The sequence below is a fragment of the Rana temporaria genome, chromosome 13 (genome assembly GCF_905171775.1).
Source record: "Rana temporaria chromosome 13, aRanTem1.1, whole genome shotgun sequence".
Lineage (NCBI taxonomy): Eukaryota > Metazoa > Chordata > Amphibia > Anura > Ranidae > Rana > Rana temporaria.
In genome coordinates, this window is record NC_053501.1 from 26,499,456 (window position 1) to 26,522,667 (window position 23,212).

At 44.6% G+C, this 23,212-nt stretch overlaps 1 long non-coding RNA gene across 1 annotated transcript in view; it reads right to left on the reverse strand.

Annotated features, from left to right (window-relative positions):
• The window catches only part of LOC120920570, a 47,492-nt gene extending 24,863 nt beyond the window's left edge, over positions 1–22,629 (reverse strand). The window contains exon 1 of the long non-coding RNA XR_005744740.1: positions 22,268–22,629. This is a non-coding gene — a long non-coding RNA (uncharacterized LOC120920570). The remainder of the gene's footprint in view (positions 1–22,267) is intronic.
• Positions 22,630–23,212: the final 583 nt, after the last annotated feature.

Genomic DNA, 23,212 nt, shown 5'->3' on the forward strand with positions numbered 1-23,212 from the left:
AAAAATTGCATGCACAGTCCCACAATTTTCTGCTTTAATGCAAAGAATAAGAACAAGAAAATAGGTCAAAACATAAATAAAAACATCAGTGTTTTCTCCTACCCTTAGAGTACAAATCAAAAGATGAATAAGGGTCCGGCTGTGAGAGGACGCAGTCTAAATATTGTATGCTAATAAAAAAGTCGAATACAGTACATTATATATACAAGGGTTGATGAGTTAATTTTAGCCTTCAATATTGTACACCATGTGGCTCATATCACCGTGAAGTGTTATTTATTTCAACAATGCATGATGATAAATTGAATGGCATTATACACCTAGGATTTAGGAAAATGCATGTTTTATACACATACGTAATAAATTGCGAACGGAAAAGTACATAGATATACGAGACCATAATGCAGAGCTGGAGGGCATGCTGTAAAACATACCACAAGGAAAAAGGGAGATATGAAACAATGCATTGAATTTTCCATTTATTTCCAAAATACACCAGCCGGGGAGCTTGATGTCATGTCCATACTACGGTTGTTTGCCTTAAATTTTCTTTTAGGCTGAGAACATTCAAATCACTGGCCTAAACAAAGACTTTTTATTTATTACTTTGTACTAGGTATAACTAGAAAGGTTATGATGGGGTGGTGTAAAAGGAGCCCCACTATTAAACCAGTGTGGATCAAATTAAAGTATCTTAAAGCGGGAGTTCACCCTAAAAAAAAATGTAAGATTAGATTCATGCTCGTTTTGTGAAGGGGAATCGGGTCGTTTTTTAAAAAACAAAGCAGTACTTACCGTTTTAGAGAGCGATCTTTTCCGCCGCTTCCGGGTATGGTCTTTGGGACTGGGCGTTCCTTCTTGATTGACAGTCTTCCGGCGGTCGCATCTATCGTGTCACGAGTAGCCGAAAGAAGCCGAACGTCGGTGCGGCTCTATACGGCGCCTGCGCACCGAAAATCGTGACGCGATAGATGTGACCGTCGGAAGCCTGTCAATCAAGAAGGAACGCCCAGTCCCGAAGACCATACCCGGAAGCAGCGAAGAAGATGTATCTCTAAAACGGTAAGTACGGCTTCGATTTAAAAAAAACTACCCGATTCCCCTAGACAAAATGAGCATCAATCTAATGTTAGAAATTGTGAACCTCCACTTTAAGTCAAGCTGACAGGTTTCTGCTAAAACTGCAGTAATCTTACCTTTAAAACTGCAGTAACTTTACGTACCTTGTTCTGGATTTAGTGCTGAAAGTGGGTGAATGTTCACATTTCACATATTCCTGAACCTGACCTTACTTTGCATGACCAAGAACAGTCATTCTCAACTAGGGTTCCTCCAGAGGTTGCTAGGAGTTTATTGTTCTGTGGTTGATTGAACTCCTACTTGATGCATAGTTTAAAGGCCAAAGCCACTTGGCAGAGTCAGCAGCACATTTTTCCCCTGACCCCTGATTAATTTATATTAACAAGAGTTTCTCGAGACCTACATTTTTTTTCAAGAACCTAGAAGGTTGCATTCAAGCCACAGCAGACCATAGATATACGGTATATTGGTTCAACAGCTGGTAGAGAACCTCCATCTGAAATGCTGCCTTCAGCTGCACCGCTGGTGTGAATTGGGCCTAAGGTCTTGACCTTGCAGTCGCAGTTTGAACAATTTAAGGTAGTTTTTCTCTATAAGACTGAGCTAGCTTTTGAACAAATTTACTAATTTATCTACAGTATTATAACTTATCAACAGTGTTTCTCAAAGAACAACTGGACTCCGAACAGGTTTTTATGATTTCGGATTGGTTTGGTTATAGTTTGGTCACCTACTTGATTTTTAAATCACGCTAGTAGGAGCAGTTCTCTGGTTTTCATTGAACACAAGGACAAATGTCCCATCCCTAACCTTAAGCCCCATACACACGGTCGGACTTCTTGACAACAAACTTTAAAATGAGCAGGTTTTCAAAAAAATCCGACCATGTGTATACGCTCCATCGGACAAACTTTTTTGGGTTTCATCGGACAAAAGTTCACTCTGCAAACGGACAAACTTTCAGCAACAAAAGTCCTACGGTGCAAAGTCCTATCGTGTGTACAGAAATCCATCGGACTTTAGTCCAAAGTACAAAACAGGTATGCTCAGAACCAATGTTAAAGGAGTTCTCTGAGCTAAAACTTTTAACCCCCGCTGTGCCCGGGCTGTAAAACTATACAAAATAAACTTTCACTTACCTGCCTACGATCCCCCGTTGTTCCGTTATTGCCGCCCGTGCTCCGGTTCCTGTCAGCTTCCTCTTCCTGCGGGTCGGTGACTCACCGTGCGCTCAGCCTATCAGCGGCCGCAGCAATGTCCCGCCGCGGCTGCTGATAGGCTGAGCGCACGGTGAGTCACCGACCCGCAGGAAGAGGAAGCTGACAGGAACCGGAGCACGGGCGGCGATAACGGAACAACGGGGGATCGTAGGCAGGTAAGTGAAAGTTTATTTTGTATAGTTTTACAGCCCGGGCACAGCGGGGGTTAAAAGTTTTAGCTTAGAAAACTCCTTTAAAGTCAACCAACAATAGCAGAAGTTGACCAAAGGGTGGCGGTAAAGAGCTGAAAAAACACGTGATTTTGGGAAAGTTTGCTGAAAAAGTCCTGCCGTGTGTATGCGTACCAAGTTCACAGCCAACACCCTTCAAACAAAAATCCACGGAAAAGTTTGTTTGAAGTCCGACCGTGTGTATGAGGCTTAACCCTAAAATATAACTATCCTATTACCCTAAAATTTAATGCAGCTTCTCCAATTCACCCAACTCCAGTATGAAAGATTTTTGAGTGGAGTGAGGTTTGAACCTTTAACTTGACCCTAATAGCCGGTTCACACAGGGGCGGCACGACTTTGGGGGCGACTCCGCAAGGCCATCTCAAGATGACTTGAGAGGCAACTTGCAAAATGACTTCTGTATTTAAGTCAATGCAGGTCGCCCCGAGTCGCCCCCAAAGTCGTACAGGAACCTTTTTCTAAGTCGGAACGACTTGTGCCGCTTCTATTAGAACAGTTCCATTGAATAGAGCCAACTGCGACTTGTCAGGCGGCTGAGTCGCCTCACAGGTCGCCCCTGTGTAAACCGCTCTTACACAGAGCATATTGAAAGCCAAAACATTTTTGATTTTGATAGAGTAGGGGAGGGTTACAACTGTTATCAGATGTTTTTTTTTTGGGAAATTCATCCAAGACTTGTCACAGGAACAAGTATCCCAATGGAAAAATTCCTTTTTCAATTGGCAACTCAAAGGCCTTGTACACACGACCGGATCTATCCGCTGGGATTTATCCGCAGATCAGTTCCAGCGGATAGATCCAGTCGTGTGTACGGCCTAGCGGACATTTATCGGCGGATAAAAATCCAGCCGACGGATTTCAAGCGGATAAAAATTTCTTAGCATGCTAAGAAATCTATCCGCTTGAATCCTGTCCAGCGGATTGATCCGGTGGTCTGTACAGACTCACCGGATCAATCTGTCCGCTCCCCTCCCTCGCATGCGTCGCAATGATTCGACGCATGCGTGGAAGTCTTTACCTTCCAGCGTCGCGCACGTCGCCGCGTCCTCGTCGCCGCGACGGCGCGACACGTCACCGCGGATGGATTCCGCGCGGATTTCGATCTGATGGTGAGTACAGTCATCAGATCCAAATCCGCCAGAGGATTTACCCGCTGGAAACGGTCCATCGGACCGTTTCCAGCGGATATCCTCCGGTGTGTACGGGGCCAAAATGTTGGATTTACCATTACTTTTCTACCCATGACACTTGTGATGAAGAGAATTGTAGAAAGTGAATTTCCCCAACGTCTAACCTGTCACCACTCTAGCCATAAAAGCACATCCATTTCAGCCTGCCTGTCTTCCAATGATCACACTTCTGGTGAAACCCCCCCCCCCCCCCCCTCCTCCTTGCACAGCCATTCACTGCAAAGATCAGTGTACTGCTGCTTCTCCACCCCTAGTTCTCTAAGGCCCTTATGCATCTGAGAGCAGAGATCATGGGATCATTGATAAAAAAATAAATAAAGTTATTGATGCTGTTTTTATATATACAACCAACCAGGGCCTCAAATGCTTCTCACACTGATCCCAAAAGAAATGCACAGCCTGGGAATATTAAATGTATGGAGGAGGGAGGGGAGAGAGGAGATTCAGCGATGCTGAGGATTAAGGCGTATGACATGAATGGAGGCGGCCTCTCAAACCTTGTATTTAGCAGGTAGTGGAAACTGCCCCTCAGTTGGACATAGATACCGAGATACCGAGTGTCAGCCAGCTTAAAGGGGTTGTAAAGGAAAACATTTTTTTTCATAATAAGCATCCTTTACCCGCAGACATTCCTCTTTTTACTTCCTCATTGTTCGTTTTTGCTCAGAAGTTGCTCTATTTCTTCTCTGTTCTGTTCACTTCCTGCTTGTCTGATTTTACTGACCACCGTGAAGGGAGGCTTTACTGCGGTGGTCAGTAACGTGCTCACCCCCTCCTGGGAACTACATCTGTGCGGCAGGACGCTCTCTACATGTTAGAGACTTCAAGGAGGTGTGAATTACTGGGCGTGCCGCAATGCATACTGGGAAATGTAGTTCTTACATGAACGAGCGCCGCAAACCAGGAAGTGAATGAGAGAACAGAAACTAGAATGCCGGAGGTGATATAGATGAAGGAATTTAATAGGTATTTACTTGTTTTTTAACAGAATCATTACACTATTCTGTCTGTCTACCTTGCAGACATTAAAGCGGAGCTCCACCCTAAAGTGGAACTCACGCTGATCGGAACCCTCCCCCCCTCCGGTGTCACATTTGACACCTTTCAGGGGGGAGGGGGGTGCAGATACCTGTCTAAAGACAGGTATTTGCACCCACTTCCGGCCACACAGTTTCGGGAAAACTGCGGGCATGACGTCACCTCCCATCCTGCTCTGGGAACACTCGGCTCCCAGAGCACAGCGGGAGCCAATCAGCGGCGCAGCGCAACTCGCAAATGCGCCGTAGGGAACCTGGTAGTGAAGCCGGAGCGTTTCACTTCCTGGTTCCCTCACCGAGGATGGCGGGGGGAGCAGCAGAGTGACGAACGATCGCTTGTCCTCTGCTGCGGACAGCGCTGGACTCCAGGACAGGTAAGTGTCCTAATATTAAAAGTCAGCAGCTGCAGTATTTGTAGCTGCTGGCTTTTAATATATTTTTTTTTCATGGCACATCCGCTTTAATTTTAGGCAAAAAATGTTTTTCCTTTACAACTCCTTTAAAACTTTCCCCCTGTTCAGAAGTTTCCTGTAATAAAGACCACTCACTGCTGCTCCCTTGCCTTGTGCAGGGTAACTGGTCTTGTCTCCGCCCCCTTCGTTTTCTACAACCAGCCTGCTGGCCCCTCCCACAGCTCTGCTTTCTGCAACGGATATTTACAGCACAGTGATGATGTCACGGTTACCTTTATATCTTAATACCTGGCTTTGCAAAAGTGTTTGGTGCACACAATGTGGATTTATATGCTCTCTAGCTATTGGGGAACATATTTAAATGGAATCTGTTGTGCCCTTTTGTGCTTTAACCACTTGAGACCCGTGCTATTGACAAAAGACGTCAACAGCGCGGTTCTCAGGTGCCAACTGGACGTCTTTGGACGTCATTTAAAGTGCATTACCCGCGCGCGCCTCTGGGGGGCACGCAGCGGGTAAACACTGTCCCGGCGCATCGCTGGGAAGCCGATGCGTGTACCTGGCGGCCGCGATGTCCGCCGGGTACACGCGACACCCCTTCCTCACCCCCTAGTGTTAACCCCTTCACTGCCAGTCACATTTATACAGTAATTAGTGCATTTTTATAGCACTGATCGCTGTATAAATGTGAATGGTCCCAAATTTGTGTCAAAAGTGTCCGATACGTCTGTCGCAATATCGCAGTCCCAATAAAAATCGCAGATCGCCGCCATTACTAGTAAAAAAAAAAATAATAAAAAAAAATCATAATTCTCTCCCCTATTTTGTAGGCGCTATAACTTTTGCGCAAACCAGTCGCTTATTGCGATTTTTTTTTTTTTTTTACAAAAATACGTCGAAAAATACGTATCGGCCTTAACTGAGAAAAAAAATAGTTTTTTTTTAAAAAAAATTGGGATATTTATTATAGCAACAAGTAAAAAAAAATATATATTTTTTAAATTGTTGTTTATAGCGCAAAAAATAAAAACCGCAGAGGTGATCAAATACCACCAAAATAAAGCGTAAATTTTGTTTGGGAGCCACGTCGCACGACCGCGCAAATGTCAGTTAAAGCGACGCAGTGCCGGAAGCTGAAATTTCGCCTGGGAACGAAGGGGGTTTATGTGCCCAGTAAGCAAGTGGTTAAAAGCAATCTAAACACTATTGGCAGTGTGGGCTTTATCTTTGTACCCATTCCAGGAAGTATCCTCAAATGCTATGAAAACAACAACTTCTAAAACCACATATTCTTAAAAAAAAGCTGTTGAATATTTAATTGCATCCATCCCCTCTGCACAGAACACAATGTTTCTTGGACTTTACTGCTGCATTCTGTCATCATAAAGCAGTTACATAAACAGTCGGGACGTTAAATAGCTTCATTTAGACCATCTTATATGGGGAACAGGAATGTGTGAAAGTCCTTTATTCTACTGTTATATACATTACCTGCCAAGAGCCATGTGTAAAATGTGACGGGGTCTCTACATTAATGCCGGGGGACTTATGAAAAATGAATACCATGGGGCAGTGGGGGATCCCTGTAGGATGAATTTTTTATAAGGCTCTTAGATTAAAGTCTGCATCCTGATCACCTTAATGTAAGAAGTGTAATAAAATATTGACATTGTATAGTTATGATTGTATTGCTGGCCTAGAATGTACACGTGATGCAAGAGGGAAAGTCTGTTTTTTTTTGTGTGTTGAAGCTGATCCCCATCCAGATATAAAAAAAGACACCTCTGGATGCAGTTATGTATTTATAAAAAATAAATAAATGCAATTAAAATGCAACTTTTTAAAATAATATAATTTGACTTAAAGTGGTTGTAAAGGCTGTTACTTTTTTTTCTTGTCAGGCTCCATTCACATCAAGGCGTTTTCACGCCAGACGCCCGACGCTCGTGCCGCTGGAGGGGAGATTTCACATTGGTGTCTATGGAGATGGTTCACATCTCACGCCGAACGCCGAAACGCCGTACGCCTACCGCCTGAAAAAAAGTCCCGGACCCTTTTTTCAGGCGGCATTGGCGTTCGGCCATAGACAACAATGTGTTGTCAAAAAAAAAAAATCGCGGGTTAAATACGCCGCAATTTGTCACGCCAAAATACGCTGAAATACGCCGCGTTACAGTGTGAATGCGGCCTAACATAGGGCCAGATTCACAGTGGAGATACGCCGTCGTATCTCTGTTTCTATCTATGCGACTGATTCATAGAATCAGTTACGCATAGATATCCATAAGATCCGACAGGTGTTATTGTTTTACACTGTCGGATCTTAGGATGCAATACCGCGGCCGCCGCTGGGGGGAGTTTGCGTCGTAAACCAGCGGCGGGTATGCAAATTAGGAGTTACGGCGATCCACAACGGATTTTCGCGTTCGCTACGTCGCCGCTAGTCTAGTTTTCTGTCGCAAAGTTAGTCATCGTTTTGGGTGCCTTAACTTTAGTCAGCAATCGTATTGCTGTATAAAGTATGGCCGTCGTTCCCGCGTCCAAATTTAAAAATTCACGTCGTTTGCGTAAGCCGTCCGGGAATACGGAATTACGCTACGCGCGTCGCCGTTCGAAAAAATGACGTCACTTCGCGCAAAGCACGGCGGGAGTTACGAAACGGAGCATGCGCAGTAGGTCCGGCGCGGGAGCGCGCCATATTTAAATGGCACACGCCCATTTAAATTACGCGGGCTTACGCGGGAGGCCGCCGGCGTAGTTTTCATCGCAAGTGCTTTGTGAATCAGGCACTTGCGATGAAAACTTGCGGCGGTGTAACGTATCTACGATACGTTACGCCGCCGCACTTCTACCTGAATCTGGCCCATTGCTCCCAACTGTCCCGGATTTTGAGGGACTGTCCTTGATTTAGAGCAATGTCCCTCTGTCCCTCATTCCTCCTCATTTGTCCCTCATTTTGGTCTGATTTTATATAAAATTCACTTTTTATTTATCAAAAAAGTGTTTCCCAGTGCTAAACCTTTCATCTAATTTCTAAATTGCTGCCATTGTACATTCCAAAAGCCAATATAAAGGAATAGTAGTGGTAAAAAAAAAACTTGTGGGTTTAACCAATCTTGTTTTTTGTACAATTTTCCTTTAAGGGGGCGTGGCAAGGGGTGTGTCCTAAGCCTGCATACGTTTGCTGATAGGTGTCCCTCATTCCCGTCTCAAAAAGTTAAGAGGGATGTTGTAATATTAAACATGTTATACTTACCTGCTCAGTACAATAGTTTTGCATAGAGTGGCCCCCAAACCCTGCCTTCTGTGGCCCCCCCAGGGTGATCTTGGATCTTTCTCTTGTGTCTGCTCCATAGTAAACTGCTTGCTATGTGGGCTGATGTGCAGGCTCAATCCCCAGCCAGGCTGTGTGTGTCCATAGACACACACAGCCCGCGACCCGGTCCGAAGCTCCGTGACGTGACAGCGGGACCCGCCGACCTGATCGCCACTGGAGTCCCGCGATCGGTCCCCAGAGCTGAAAAATGGGGAGAGCCGTGTGTAAACACAGCTTCCCCGTTCTTCACTGTGGCGCCGTCATTGATCGTGTGTTCCCTTATATAGGGAACCACAATCAATGATGTCACACCTACAGCCACACCCCCCTACAGTTAGAAACACAGATGAGGTCATACATACATGGTGAGCATTGCTTCTGAGCATGCGTGTTTGTACTTTGGAGTTTTGTCTGACGGACTTGTGTACACACGATTGGATAATCCGCCAACACACATTTGTTGGCGGACAATTTCAACCACTTAAAGCGGAGTTCCGGCCACAATTTCACTTTTTAAATATAAATACCCCTGTAATACACAAGCTTAATGTATTCTAGTACAGTTAGTCTGTAAACTAAGGTCCATTTTGTTAGGTTGTTACAGCATTTAGACACTTTATAAAATAGAAATTGACTGGGGCCATCTTAAATGTGGGCATCATGAAGCCAGACTGTATGACTTCCTGGATTTCAGCCTTGCAGATCTCGCACATGCTCAGTGCTGCACAAGCAGTGTCAGATCAGGTTTCAGCACCTATGCTGTCCAAGTCACATGATTCTTTGAAACTGGGAAGTGCACAGACTCCTGGAAAGTTACACCCACTACATTCCCAGGAGTCTGTGCGGTGTAGGTTAGGAAGCATTAGGCACCTAGGTGCAGGAAGTGGGAAGATTAACTATTCTGCCTAGCAACAACACTTTGAAGGCATCTAAAAAAAAAATGTTTTTCTTAAAGGACTAATGACATTTTTTAAAAACTACTGATGTAATGTTATATTTATGGGTGGAACTCCACTTTAAGACCCGGACCTTTAGGCAGCTTAAGGACCCGGCCAGTTTTTGCGATTCGGCACTGCGTCGCTTTAACTGACAATTGTGCAGTCGTGCGACGTGGCTCCCAAAAAAAATTACGTCCTTTTTTTCCCACAAATAGAGCTTTCTTTTGGTGGTATTTGATCACCTCTGCGGTTTTTATTTTTTGCGCTATAAACAAAAATAGAGCGACAATTTTGAAAACAATTCAATATTTTTTTACTTTTTGCTATAATAAATATCCCCCAAAAATATATAAAAAACATTTTTTTTCCACAGTTAAGGCCGATATGTATTTTTCTACATATTTTTGGCAAAAAAAAAAAAATCGCAATAAGCGTTTATTGATTGGTTTGCGCAAAAGTTATAGCGTCTACAAAATAGGGGACTGTTTTATGGCATTTTTATTAATATTTTTTTTTACTAGTTATGGCGGCGATCAGTGATTTTTATTGTGACTTTATAGCGGACACGTCGGACACTTTTGACACCATTTTGGGACCATTGTCATTTTTACAGCGATCAGTGCTATAAAAATGCACTGATTAATGTAAAAATGACACTGGCAGTGAAGGGGTTAACCACTAGGTGGCGCTGCAGGTGTTAAGTGTTTCCTAGGAAGTGATTCTTACTGTTAGGGGGCGTGGCTACACAGGACATGTCACTGATGACCGTTCCCGCTGGGCGGCAGATTTAAAGGGACGTACCTGTACGCCAATCTCCCGTGCCAGTGGGCCAGATTCACGTAGATCAGCGGATCTTTAGATCCGCTCGATCTACCTGATTTAAGATCCGCTCCGCAAGTTTGGGAGGCAAGTGGGTAATTCACAAACCACTTACCTCCAAACTTGCGGCGGCGGATCGCAAATCCCCCGGCGGAATTCAAATTCCGCGGCTAGGGGGAGTGTACTTTTTAAATCAGGCGTGTTCCCGCGCCGATTTAAATGTGCATGCGCCGTCCGCGAAATTTCCCGGCGTGCATTGCTCCCACTGACGTCGCTAGGACGTCAGTGGTTTTGCACTTATGTAAACGACATCCGTCCGTATTCGAGAACGACTTACGCAAACGACGTTAAAAAATTCAAATTCGACGCGGGAACGCCGGCTATACTTAACATTGGCTGCGCCTCATCGAAGCAGGGGTAAGTATACGCCGGGAAAGCCGCTACGGAAACGTAAGAACACTGCGTCGGGTCCGCGTACGTTCGTGAATTTGCGTATCTCGCTGATTTACATATTATTCAACGTAAATCAGCGGGAACGCCCCCGGCGCCATTTTCAAATTGAAAATAAGATCCGACAGTGTAACACAGTGTAACACTGTCGGATCTTAGCCCTATCTATGCGTATGTGATTCTATGAATCAGGCGCATAGATAGGACCAGTGTAAGTCAGAGATACGATGGTGTATCTGGAGATACACCGTCGTATCTCTTTGTGAATCTGGCCCATTGTGTCTACGTAAATAGTCGTGCAGCGGTCGGCAGTGGTTAAAACCCAGTGTGCATAAGGATTTAGTATACGATACTCTTAGACTGCATTCACACCTAAGCGTCAAAACGCCCTGACGCGGGACGCTTCTGCCGCTAGAGGGAAGAATTCCCATTGCTGTCTATGGAGATGGTTCACATCTCATAGACGCGCAACGCCTGTCGCCTGAAAAAAAGTCCCGGACCCTTTTTTTCACGCGACAGGCGCGTTTTCCCATAGACAGCAATGGGAATACTTTTAGGAAAAAAAAAAAAAAATTGAAACATTTGTACTCGCGGCAAATCTGCCGCTACACGCGAACGCGGCTGTCGCTTAGGTGTGAATGCAGCCTTACTGACATCATCGTTGTCCCTAGATCTTCACTATGTGGCCAACCCAGTGTTAACCACTTCCTTACTGGGCACTTAAACCCCTTCCTGACCAGAGGACTTTTTGCGATTCGGCACTGCGTCGCTTTAACTGACAATTGCGTGGTCGTGCGACGTGGCTCGAAAACAAAATTAACGTCCTTTTTTCCCCACAAATAGAGCTTTCTTTTGGTGGTATTTGATCACCTCTGCGGTTTTTATTTTTTGCGCTATAAACAAAAATAGAGCGACATTTTTGAAAAAAAAAAAATATTTTTACTTGTTGCTATAATAAATAGCTCAAATTTTTTTTTTTACGTTTTTTTTTTATCCTCAGTCTAGGCCGATACGTATTCTACATATTTTTAGTAAAAAAAAAAAAAAAAAATCGCAATAAGCGACTGGTTTGCGCAAAAGTTATAGCGCCTACAAAATAAGGGACAGAATTATTATTATTATTTTTTTTTTTTTACTAGAAATGGCGGCGATCTGCGATTTTTATTGGGACTGAGACGTTATGGCGGACACATCGGACACTTTTGACACGTTTTTGGCGCCATTCACATTTATACTGCAATCAGTGCTATAAATATGCACTAATTACTGTATAAATTTTTTTTTTACTAGAAATGGCGGCGATCTGCGATTTTTATTGGGACTGCAACGTTATGGCGGACACATCGGACACTTTTGACACATTTTTGGCGCCATTCACATTTATACTGCAATCAGTGCTATAAATATGCACTAATTACTGTATAAAATGTTTTTTTTACTAGAAATGGCGGCGATCTGCGATTTTTATTGGGACTGCGACGTTATGGCGGACACATCGGACACTTTTGACACATTTTTGGCGCCATTCACATTTATACTGCAATCAGTGCTATAAATATGCACTAATTACTGTATAAATGTGACTGGCAGGGAAGGGGTTAACACTAGGGGGTGAGGAAGGGGTTAAATGTGTATCCTAATTAGTGTTCTAACTGTGGGGGAGGGGGGGTGACTGGGGGAGGTGACCGATCTGTGTCCCTATGTACAAGAGACACAGATCCGTCTCCTCTCTCCCCTGACAGCACCGCTGTCTGCGAGAGCCGGGAATGAGAGATGATCTCATATGTAAACATATGAGATCATCTCTCATTGGCCGCACAGATCGCCTAGGAAACGGCCGCTCCGATTGGCCGTTCACAGCGATCTGTGACTGGCTGTGTCCAAGGGACACGGCCAGCACAGCAGTTCCCCGCTGCGCGCTCGGGAGCGCGCGCGGGGAACGCAAAAAGGGGCGGCCGTAAAAACACGGCCTCCCAGAGAAGTAGAGCCACCCGGCGGCCGTATATAGTCGTACGGCCGTCGGGAAGTGGTTAAAAAGGCTCCTAATCTAATAGGTAGATTCAGTAAGAGTTAGGCCGACTTATCAGTAGATAAACCGACCTAACTCAGAATCTACGCCGACTTATGTTTAAGCGTATGCTCAAACAGAGATACGCTTAAACATATCTAAGATACGACGGCTTGCGCCGTCCTATCTTAGATTGCAATATTTCGGATGGCCGCTAGGTGGCGCTTCCATTGCGTTAGGCGTAGAATATGTAAATGAGTAGATACGCCTGATTCACGAACGTACGCCCGGCCGACGCAGTACTTTTACGCCGTTTACGTAAGAGATAGGCCGCGTAAAGTTAGAGCTAGGCCCTAGTTGGAATAGTAATGTCAAGTATGGCCGAAATTCGAATTTTTTACATCGTTTGCGTAAGTCGTCCGTGAATCGGGATTTACGTCCACGTCGAAATCAATAGGCCCGTGCGGCGTACTTAGCCGCAATGCACACTGGGAAATGTAGGCGCCCGGCGCATGCGCAGTTCGCAAAAAAACGTAAAAAACGTAAGGTCAAGCCCCATTGACATACAACACGCCCCCCTCAAACACATTTGAATTAGGCGCCCTTACGCCCGCCGATTTAGGCTACGCCGCCGTAACTTAGCAGGTAAGTACATTGTGAATCATGTACTTGCCTCGCTAACTTACGGCGGCGTAGCTTAACTACTTGCCGACCGCGCACCGTCATTATACGGTGGCAGGTCGGCTCTCCTGGGCGAGAGCCCGTAGCTATACGTCCGCTCTTCGAGCGGCCACCTATTTTGTAAACGCTATAACTTTTGCGCAAACCAATCAATAAACGCTTATTGCGATTTTTTTTTACGAAAAATATGTACAAGAATACGTATCGGCCTAAACTGAAGAAAAAAAATGTTTTTTATATATTTTTGGGGGATATTTATTACAGCAAAAAGTAAAAAAATATTCATTTTTTTCAAAATTGTCGCTCTATTTTTGTTTATAGCGCAAAAAATAAAAACCGCAGAGGTGATCAAATACCACCAAAAGAAAGCTCTATTTGTGGGAAAAAAAGGACGCCAATTTTGTTTGGGAGCCACGTCGCACAACCGCGCAATTGTCAGTTAAAGCGGCGCAGTCCCGAATCGCAAAAAGTGCTCTGGTCTTTGGGCAGCAATATGGTCCGGGGGTTAAGTGGTTAAATTCCTAAAGCTATGCCGCCGCAAAGTTGCGCAAATGTACCTGAATCTAGCTAAAAGTCTTCAGGAAACATCTTAGCTGGTACATCAGACATTACACCAGCACTGCCTACTGGAGCTTTCAAGGGTCTCAAACTAGTGGCCATCCAGCTGTACTACAAGTCCCATCATGCCTCTGCCTGCGGGAATCATGCTTGTAACAGTCAGCCTTGCAATGCCTCATGGGACTTGTAGTTTCGCAACAGCTGGAGGGCCAGCAGTTTGAGAACCCTGCGTTAAATAGCCAACATCAAGGGGCACTGAAGGAGCAAACTGGAACTTCAATATGGCCTTTGTGCTCCTCTCCTTTTTGTACTGACTTTTAATATGAGCCATGAATTGTTTCAGTTAAAACTTTTTTCTTTACCGGCATTTTTACTTTATTTTTATCCCTTATGAACTCACTTATTTATCTCAAGTCGCAGGTTCTAGATAAAAATCCAATTTAAAGCAATTTGCATCATGCCGCATAATAAACCGTGAGCACTTTTACTGGCTTATTATATTTGACACGAGAAAATTTGCTGCACTTTCTATTCATTTTTGCACCGTTATCGTCAGGAGGCAATAGATATTTTGCTGTACATCAGCCCATTAGATCTAACAAGCATTTAAATTGCTTTTTGCAGAGTCACAAAGATTTATTAATCCCTGGATAAGATGCAGTGATTTGTTTGCGTAGAATGGCACCGTCACTATGGTGATAATCTCTATTGATGGGAAACCTCCGTGCCCATTGGGAGGACATCTGCTGTTTCCCTGCCAAGGTCAAGCTAGATGATACGGCCAATTAGGTTACCGGTATAAAAAAAATGGTAAAAAGTTACAATTTATTTCTCAAAACCAGCTAAACACCAAAAGGACGTTTATTGTAAAATTTATAGACTTATTTGATATTAAATTTTCCTTTTGTAAATGGTGACAGTAATAGGTTTAATGAAAGGAAAATCTGAAATGCTTTATATATATATATATATATATATATATATATATATATATATATATATATATATAAATAATGTAGCGCTACCCCCGGAGGTGCCGCTGGTTAGATTTGGGATCGGCGTTGGTTGACGTTTTCAAATGCTTTATTTCTCCGGTCAACGCGACCAACATGTCAACTTGAGGTAGACAGGTTGGTGAAAGAAGAATGAACTTCGCAGAATCAGGCTATGGATAAGTAAAAACAGTCCTGCTTTTACAGCAACTCTTTCCTCGTCGCCACTTCAGCCGAAGTGGGTAAAGTGCCCCTGGACAGGTCCCTCTCAGGAACCTGGCAGCCAGAGCGCCACTTAGAACTTTTGGGAAGGAGCAAGTCTCTGCCACAGACTTGGCTCTAATGGACTTTTGGGTTTAAAGATGAGACCTCTGCCACAGGCCTAGTACTTGAAAGTTTGAACGGTAGAGCGAATCCTCCCAGTATGTCATTTGGGGTCACCGACTAACAGCCTGAATGCAACCTGTCAGTGTCTGGTGCCCAGATCCCCGGTGCCCAGATCCCTGATGGTTCGTTCAAGTCCTATTGGATCACCTGCCTCCGGGTTCTCCTCAGACCGATCCCCCACCGAACAGCACCCAGCTTGGGATCTTCTCAATAAGGATGGGAACCGAGTAAGCCACTGGGGTCACCTGGCAGCATCAGTTGCTCGCATGAAGGTGGAAAGCTCTTGCGGGGGGAGACGAGACAGCCGCCGAGGGACCCCAGAAGACGTGGATCGGGGCCACTCTGTGCAAAAGGAGCTGCACAGTGAAGGCAAGTATAACATGTTTGTTATTAAAAAATATATTTTTTTTACTTTAGTGATCTTTTAAGAACAACGGATATCTGCGTGGATGTTGAAAAGCACACAAGGAAAATGAACATATGTGGACCACATTGGCAGATCTTTTCTGCTTTTAATGAGAGTTCCTGTTGTCCCTGAACAGTGTGGGTGGTCAGCACCCATCCAGCCTGCCAGTGTCTTTAAAGGACTTGTAAATCCTAAGGGAATTACATTTTGTTTGCTAAAGTGCTGTATATTATAAAGACCACCATTACATTTTTTTAGTTTTTTTGTTAAAATGTTTGTTTTCACCTGTTTTTTATACCTGTTGCATGTCAGTGGTGCGGAACTCCTGCTATTTCTTTGAAGGAACTTCCTATATACATGCAGCCATAATTGTATAGCATTTGTCAGGGTGGTGTTCCTGATGGTGACACACGTGGACCATGCATGCAGAATGCAGTCTGTATCCCATGTGACAGGGTGACAACACAGGAGCACAGATGGGAAACAATAACACCGTATAACAGGAAGGACCTTTATGTTAGCCCCCATTCACACCTAGGCGTTTTGTCGCCTGTAGTGTGACGCCGCTGCCGCCAGAGGAATGAAAACACATTTCCCTCTATGGAGATGGTTCACATCTCCACGCCGAACGCCGGACGCCTGCCGCCTGAAAAAAGGTCCCGGACCTTTTTTTCCAGGCGGCTTTCGGCGTTCGGCTAGGAGATGGGAACCATCTCCATAGAGGGTGTAATCTTGGGGCACATCTAGGCGGACAATACCGGTGTTTTGTCGCCGCAAATCGCGGTACAAAACGCCGCTATTTGTACCGCGATTTGCGGCGACAAAACGCCGCGAATTTGTCTGCCTAGGTGTGAATGGGCCCTTAGAGTTACCAGGCATTATTTTAAAGGATAAGTTCACTTTATATTATATTTTTTATTTAATATATATATATATATATATATATATATATATATATATATATATATATATATATATATATATATATATATATATATATATATATATATATACACACACACACACACATACACACTTTTTTTTTTTAAGGTAAAAAAAAAAATGTGCATTTACAATTTTTTTATTTGTTTTGTAGGAGCCTGGTAAGCATTGCACCCGCACTCAGCAGATCGCAAGTGTCATGCAGGACCTCCTACAGACTGTCAATGTAAGCGGTCTGGCCATACATCGTAAGGGCAGGCAGTTTCACACTGACAGGAAGACCACAGCACTCAACAGCTGCAAAGACTGTCGGCATTTGTAGTTTTTACATTCACAGAATTCTGTGAATGAATGATGTGGCCGGGTTGGTGGAGCTACATTAACATGTTACATAAAGAAGCACTGAAATTTCGGCGGCCGAAACATATCGGCAGAAAATGGTGTTATGGTCAGTTTGCAGATAAGAGAAAAAGGTGCTGATAATGGCACCAAAAATACACTGAATTTTACCGCGATTTTGCTTATGGTTTGTCTTTTATGGATCATGTGACTAAAAACTGCATCAAAAACGTAACACGGGTGCGTTATTGGTTGTGAGTGGTTGTACTGGCGCAAATAAATATTAAATATTACGTGTTAATATAAATTTAATTATTTGGTCTGCTGCAGTTGTTGTGTACTCCACCAGGTGGTGCAGTTGTGCAAAATATTAAAGTGTATTCGTACAGTTTGTACTCCTGCGCTGACAGCAAATTTCCTGCACGATTGCACTGGACTATTTAGTGTATTTATAGTTCCGTATTTTGATTAATAGCGCAGACGCGCTTAAGAGTTTGCAGGGGAGAAGGGGTCCATATATTTTGTGTTTTATATAATTTTTACATTTTGTTTCTATATATGTGAATGTATCACAGATTTAGAGATAACGATTCACAAGAGCTGGTGTATGAATGTCACGGATATATACATATTCATTTATATTTTAAGGTCAGCGCAGGAGTACAAACTGTACGAATATACTTTAATATTTAACGGGTGCGTTATTGATGCGTTCATACTTCGTTTTCAATGCATTTCAGCGGGGAGGGGCCATTTTTTTAACTGACCAAAAATGCAGCAAGCAGGATTTTTAACACCACAATGGAAGCGCAACAGACCAGTTTGAAGACATACATAGAATTTAAAGGATTGCATTTTTCTTGAGCTTTTCTTGTGTTAAAAGTGCCATATTTAATTTTATATATATATATATATATATATATATATATATATATATATATATTTTTTAAACTGTCATTTTTGGTTTCAGTTTTGGCCAAGTGCATCCTGCATTTGCGGTTTTGGTTTCGGCACCAAAATTTCCATTCAGTGCACCTCTAATGTTACGCCCTGAATAAGGGTATAACATGTTAGGAAAGGTGAACTTATTCTTCAACCTCCCTGGCGGTATGATTAATTCAGATTTTAGGCGCTGAAAGCGGTACCATTATTTTGCATGGAAATTTGGCGTTTTACATTGTAGGCCTGTAATTCTTAGGCCTCGTACACACGACCAAGTTTCTCGGCAAAAACCAGCAAGAAACTTGCTGGGAGATATTTTTTTGCCGAGGAAACCGGTCATGTGTACATTTTCGTTGAGGAAACTGTCGAGAAACTCGACGAGCCAAAAAGAGAGCATGTTCTCTATTTCCTTGACGGGAATGGAGAAAATTGGCTTGTCGAGTTTCTCGACAGCCTAACAAGGAACTCGACGAGCAAAACGATGTGTTTCCCCCGTCGAGTTCCTCGGTCGTGTGTACGAGGCTTCAGAAATAACTCACTTAAATCTGTCCAAACAAGAGTCTAGTAGACATGCCGGGTATGATAAAATTTTAAACACAAAATAATAAATTATAATACAATAAATAAATAATTATAATAATATAATAATAATAATAATAATAATAATAATAATAAAAAATATTACTTTTTTTGATGACGAATTTCCCCACAAATCACTATCGCTTAATTCTGCAAGTGATTCTAATTCATTATCGCTGTTTTCTAGCTGGTCTAAAACCACTTTTGACATAAAGGGACACTTTTGGTTGCTATGGACAATCTCCAGTTTCCAGGCAGAAAGAACAGTTTTTATTATATAAAAGTGCATGCAGGACACTGGACAGACCACTAGGGACAAGGGGGGTGTGTATTTTTTACATACAGTACTGTAATCTATAAGATTACAGTATACTGTATATATTGTGTTTATTAACTTTTTTTAATTTGGCGCCGATCTCCACCCCCGTGCGTCGTAACGTTGCAGGGAACGGAGCTCGGCGGCACTCGGCACTGTGAATCGAGCGAGGAGAAAACCGCTTGATCACACAGCGTGGCGGCATCGCAGGATCCAGGGACAAGGTAAGTAACTTGTGCATGTGGACTCTGCGAGGCCGTCCCGAGTCTGGCTCGGGGTTAACGCTTTTGGTCCTGAAATTCCCCCCCTGATCCAGACTCGGGAATACGGCCAGGGGGGTTAAAGCTGAACTCTGAGCAAAAGAAAAATAAGTTTTCCTATGCAGTGTAGCTGTTCCCGCACTGCAAGGGTCAACTGCTCATTTTCTAGGCGATTGGAGAATGGAGATATACTTACCTAATCCTCCGATCCACCCAGCACAAGACCGTTTCCTGTGTCTCACGTCTCTCCCCCCCCACATGGTCTAGCGGTCTTGTGTGGTGGACTGTTCCTGACATCATCATGTCCACAGCTGGTCTATGGGTGTGATGGTGTCAGGAACAGTCTACCACTAGACGGTAGGGGAGCTCTTCCATTGGAGCAGAGCAGGCATGTACTGGTCATTGGGACTACCGGGAATTTCCCGGTGGGCCAATGGCTCAGTGGGCCTGTCAGGTGCAGTCCTGGAGCCGCTCCTCTCTGACAGTGAGTGATCGCGATTTCACTCCTGTTAGGAGGAGCAGCTCCCAACACTTGCTGGGGAGAGAATTAGGCTATCTGCTCCCTCCAGCCGGCAGGGGCAGATAGACAGCCGGCAGGCTTTCCTTCCTCTCTCCTTATCACTTGTCACCTATCACATGATTGGAGAGAGGAAGAAGAGAAGCTGCCTTCAGAACTGTGAGTACATGTGGGAGGAGGGACACTCTGCTGTAACGAGGCTGGTGATGGGGACACTCTGCTGTAACGAGGCTGGTGATGGGGACACTCTGCTGTAACGAGGCTGGTGATGGGGACACTCTGCTGTAACGAGGCTGGTGATGGGGACACTCTGCTGTAACGAGGCTGGTGATGGGGACACTCTGCTGTAACAAGGCTGGTGATGGGGACACTCTGCTGTAACAAGGCTGGTGATGGGGACACTCTGCTGTAACGAGGGTGGTGATGGGGACACTCTGCTGTAACGAGGGTGGTGATGGGGACACTTTGCTGTAACGAGGGTGGTGATGGGGACACTCTGCTGTAACGAGGGTGGTGATGGGGACACTCTGCTGTAACGAGGGTGGTAATGGGGACACTCTGCTGTAACGAGGGTGGTAATGGGGACACTCTGCTGTAACAAGGGTGGTAATGGGGACACTCTGCTGTAAGGAGGGTGGTGATGGGGACACTCTGATGTAACGAGGCTGGTTTTGGGGACACTCTGCTGTAAGGAGGGTGGTGATGGGGACACTCTGCTGTAACGAGGCTGGTGATGGGGACACTCTGCTGTAACGAGGCTGGTGATGGGGACACTCTGCTGTAACGAGGCTGGTGATGGGGACACTCTGATGTAACAAGGCTGGTGATGGGGACACTCTGCTGTAACGAGGCTGGTGATGGGGACACTCTGCTGTAACGAGGCTGGTGATGGGGACACTCTGATGTAACAAGGCTGGTGATGGGGACACTCTGATGTAACAAGGCTGGTTTTGGGGACACTCTGCTGTAAGGAGGGTGGTGATGGGGACACTCTGCTGTAACGAGGCTGGTGGATGGGGACACTCTGCTGTAACGAGGCTGGTGGATGGGGACACTCTGCTGTAAGGAGGGTGGTGATGGGGACACTCTGCTGTAACGAGGCTGGTGATGGGGACACTCTGCTGTAACGAGGCTGGTGATGGGGACACTCTGCTGTAAGGAGGGTGGTGATGGGGACACTCTGCTGTAACGAGGCTGGTGATGGGGACACTCTGCTGTAAGGAGGCTGGTGATGGGGACACTCTGCTGTAACGAGGCTGGTGATGGGGACACTCAAAATTTAAGTGGACCAGTCTGGATGAAGTCCAGGGCCAAATTGTTGTCCCAGTCCAGCCCTGGAGCAGAGGATCAGGTGAAGCTTTGCCGATCCTTTGGAAAAAAATAAACAGTTGACAGCCCCACTACATGGGAAAACTTTTTTTTTTTTGCCCAGGGTTTAACTTTTATGAATGTTTAAAAGTTTAAAACACTGAAAATCTCATTTGAAATGACATGAAAATATGAAGCTCATATAAGATATTTTTTAGGTTTACATACACTTTAGGATCTGTCTGGTATTGTTGCTAGTTGAGCCTTTTGCATATGGAGAAAGGGACAGCCCAGTCTGCACATTGATTTACTAAAGGCAAATGGACTGTGCACACGTTGCAAAGTGCAGTTGCTCCAGACCTTTGTAAATGAGCAGATGCTCTGCTGATTTCCATCGTCCAATCATGTGCAAGCAAAAATGCTTTTTAGTAATTTTCCTTGCACCTGATTGGGTACTCTTTGCAAAGTGAAGCTTTGAATTTACTAAGCTCTGGAGCAGGGATCCTCAAACTACGGCCCTCCAGCTGTTGTAGAACTACACACTGACATTCACAGACATGACTAGGCCTGATGGAGGACCCTAGTTTGAGGACCTATGCTCTGGAACAACTGCACTGCACAAACTATTTACCGTATTTATCGGGGTATAGCGCGCTCCCGCGTATAGCGCGCACCCCTAAAGTTGCCCCGAATTCCTATGGAAAAATGTTTTTTGCACACACAGTTTTGGTGTCTTGCGCGGCATCCATCGGCGGCCTTGTCGGGTCCGGCGTCCGTCTGCGGCTTCGGGTGTCCTCTTCGTCGGGTCCGGCGTCCTTCTGCGGCGTCCTCGCGTCCTCCCCGCTCGTTTCCCGTGCCGAGTTTGAATACTGCGCCGATATATACCGAGCGCAGTACACTCGTGTATCGTCGGGCAGGCTCGGCTACTCTCGCGCTGACGTCCTGTACGTCCAGGACGTCAGCGCGAGAGGCGCCGAGACTGCACGAAGATACACGAGTGTACTGCGCTCGGTATATGCCGGCGCAGTATTCAAACTCGGCGCGGGAAAGCGGGTATCGGCGTATACCGCGCACCCACGATTTTGCCCTGATTTTATACACCGATAAATACGGTACCTTTAGTAAATCAACCCCAATGAGTCTAGATTCACATCTGTAGGGGTGGTACTGCTAGCATATGCACAGGCACAGCACAACTGCAAAAGATGCCCGTGGGTGCGATTTACATGCTGTCCCGCACAGTATGAACCTAGGCTTACGACCAGCTTTGATCATTCTTCTAAGCGACAACGGCAAACATTTGAACACAGTGTAAATAACTCAGAAATAAACTTACAGCGAGCTTCTGAAGTCTCCTAAGGTCGTGTCTTGGTTACCCAACAAGGTCCAGTGTTGATGTTCAGATCAAAAATAACTAGAAGATCAAAAATAAAAAAGCAAACCATCAAATAAGCCAGAAGAATACGGACAGCACAAGAAAACGCTGGATCTTCGCAGGAAGGGTGTATGCCATCCCAGCTGGAGAATAAAATTAGATTCCCAGTCTGTCGCTGAGAAACGGTTCGGACAAATATTTATCACGTGGGAATCTGCGTTTTCCCAAAGTGAAATATGGCGACCTCCCTCTCGCTGTATGGGGCCTAGAACGAGGATCTTTGTTCATGTGAAATCTGTTTATACTCAGTGGTGACATTGATGGAGCATTTATTTGAATGTTGTTCTGCGCTAATCTGCACGTCTTTCCTGATCTATGTATCACCCTGACATGTTGACTTGCCGGGACTTCGCCAGTCCTATTAATAGTTCTTTGCGTCATTTCTTAAAGGAATGCTGTAATAAGTGAACCATGAAAGCTGCCATTGCTTCTGAGTCTGAAAATGCTAGTTCTCTGACTGTCAGGGAAACAGCATTTTCAGAAGGAGGTCAGCATTGGCAACACGGATTTTTATCTCAGTACAGGTTTCCTTTAACCACTTAAGGACCGGACCAATATGCTGCCTAAAGACCCAAGGTGTTTTTACAGTTCGGCACTGCGTCGCTTTAACAGACAATTGCGCGGTCGTGCAACATGGCTCCCAAACAAAATTGGCGTCCTTTTTTCCCCACAAATAGAGCTTTCTTTTGGTGGTATTTGATGACCTCTGCGGTTTTTATTTTTTGCGCTATAAACAAAAATAGAGCGACAATTTTGAAAAAAATGCAATATTTTTTACTTTTTGCTATAATAAATATCCCCCAAAAACATATATAAAATTTTTTTTTTCATCAGTTTAGGCCGATA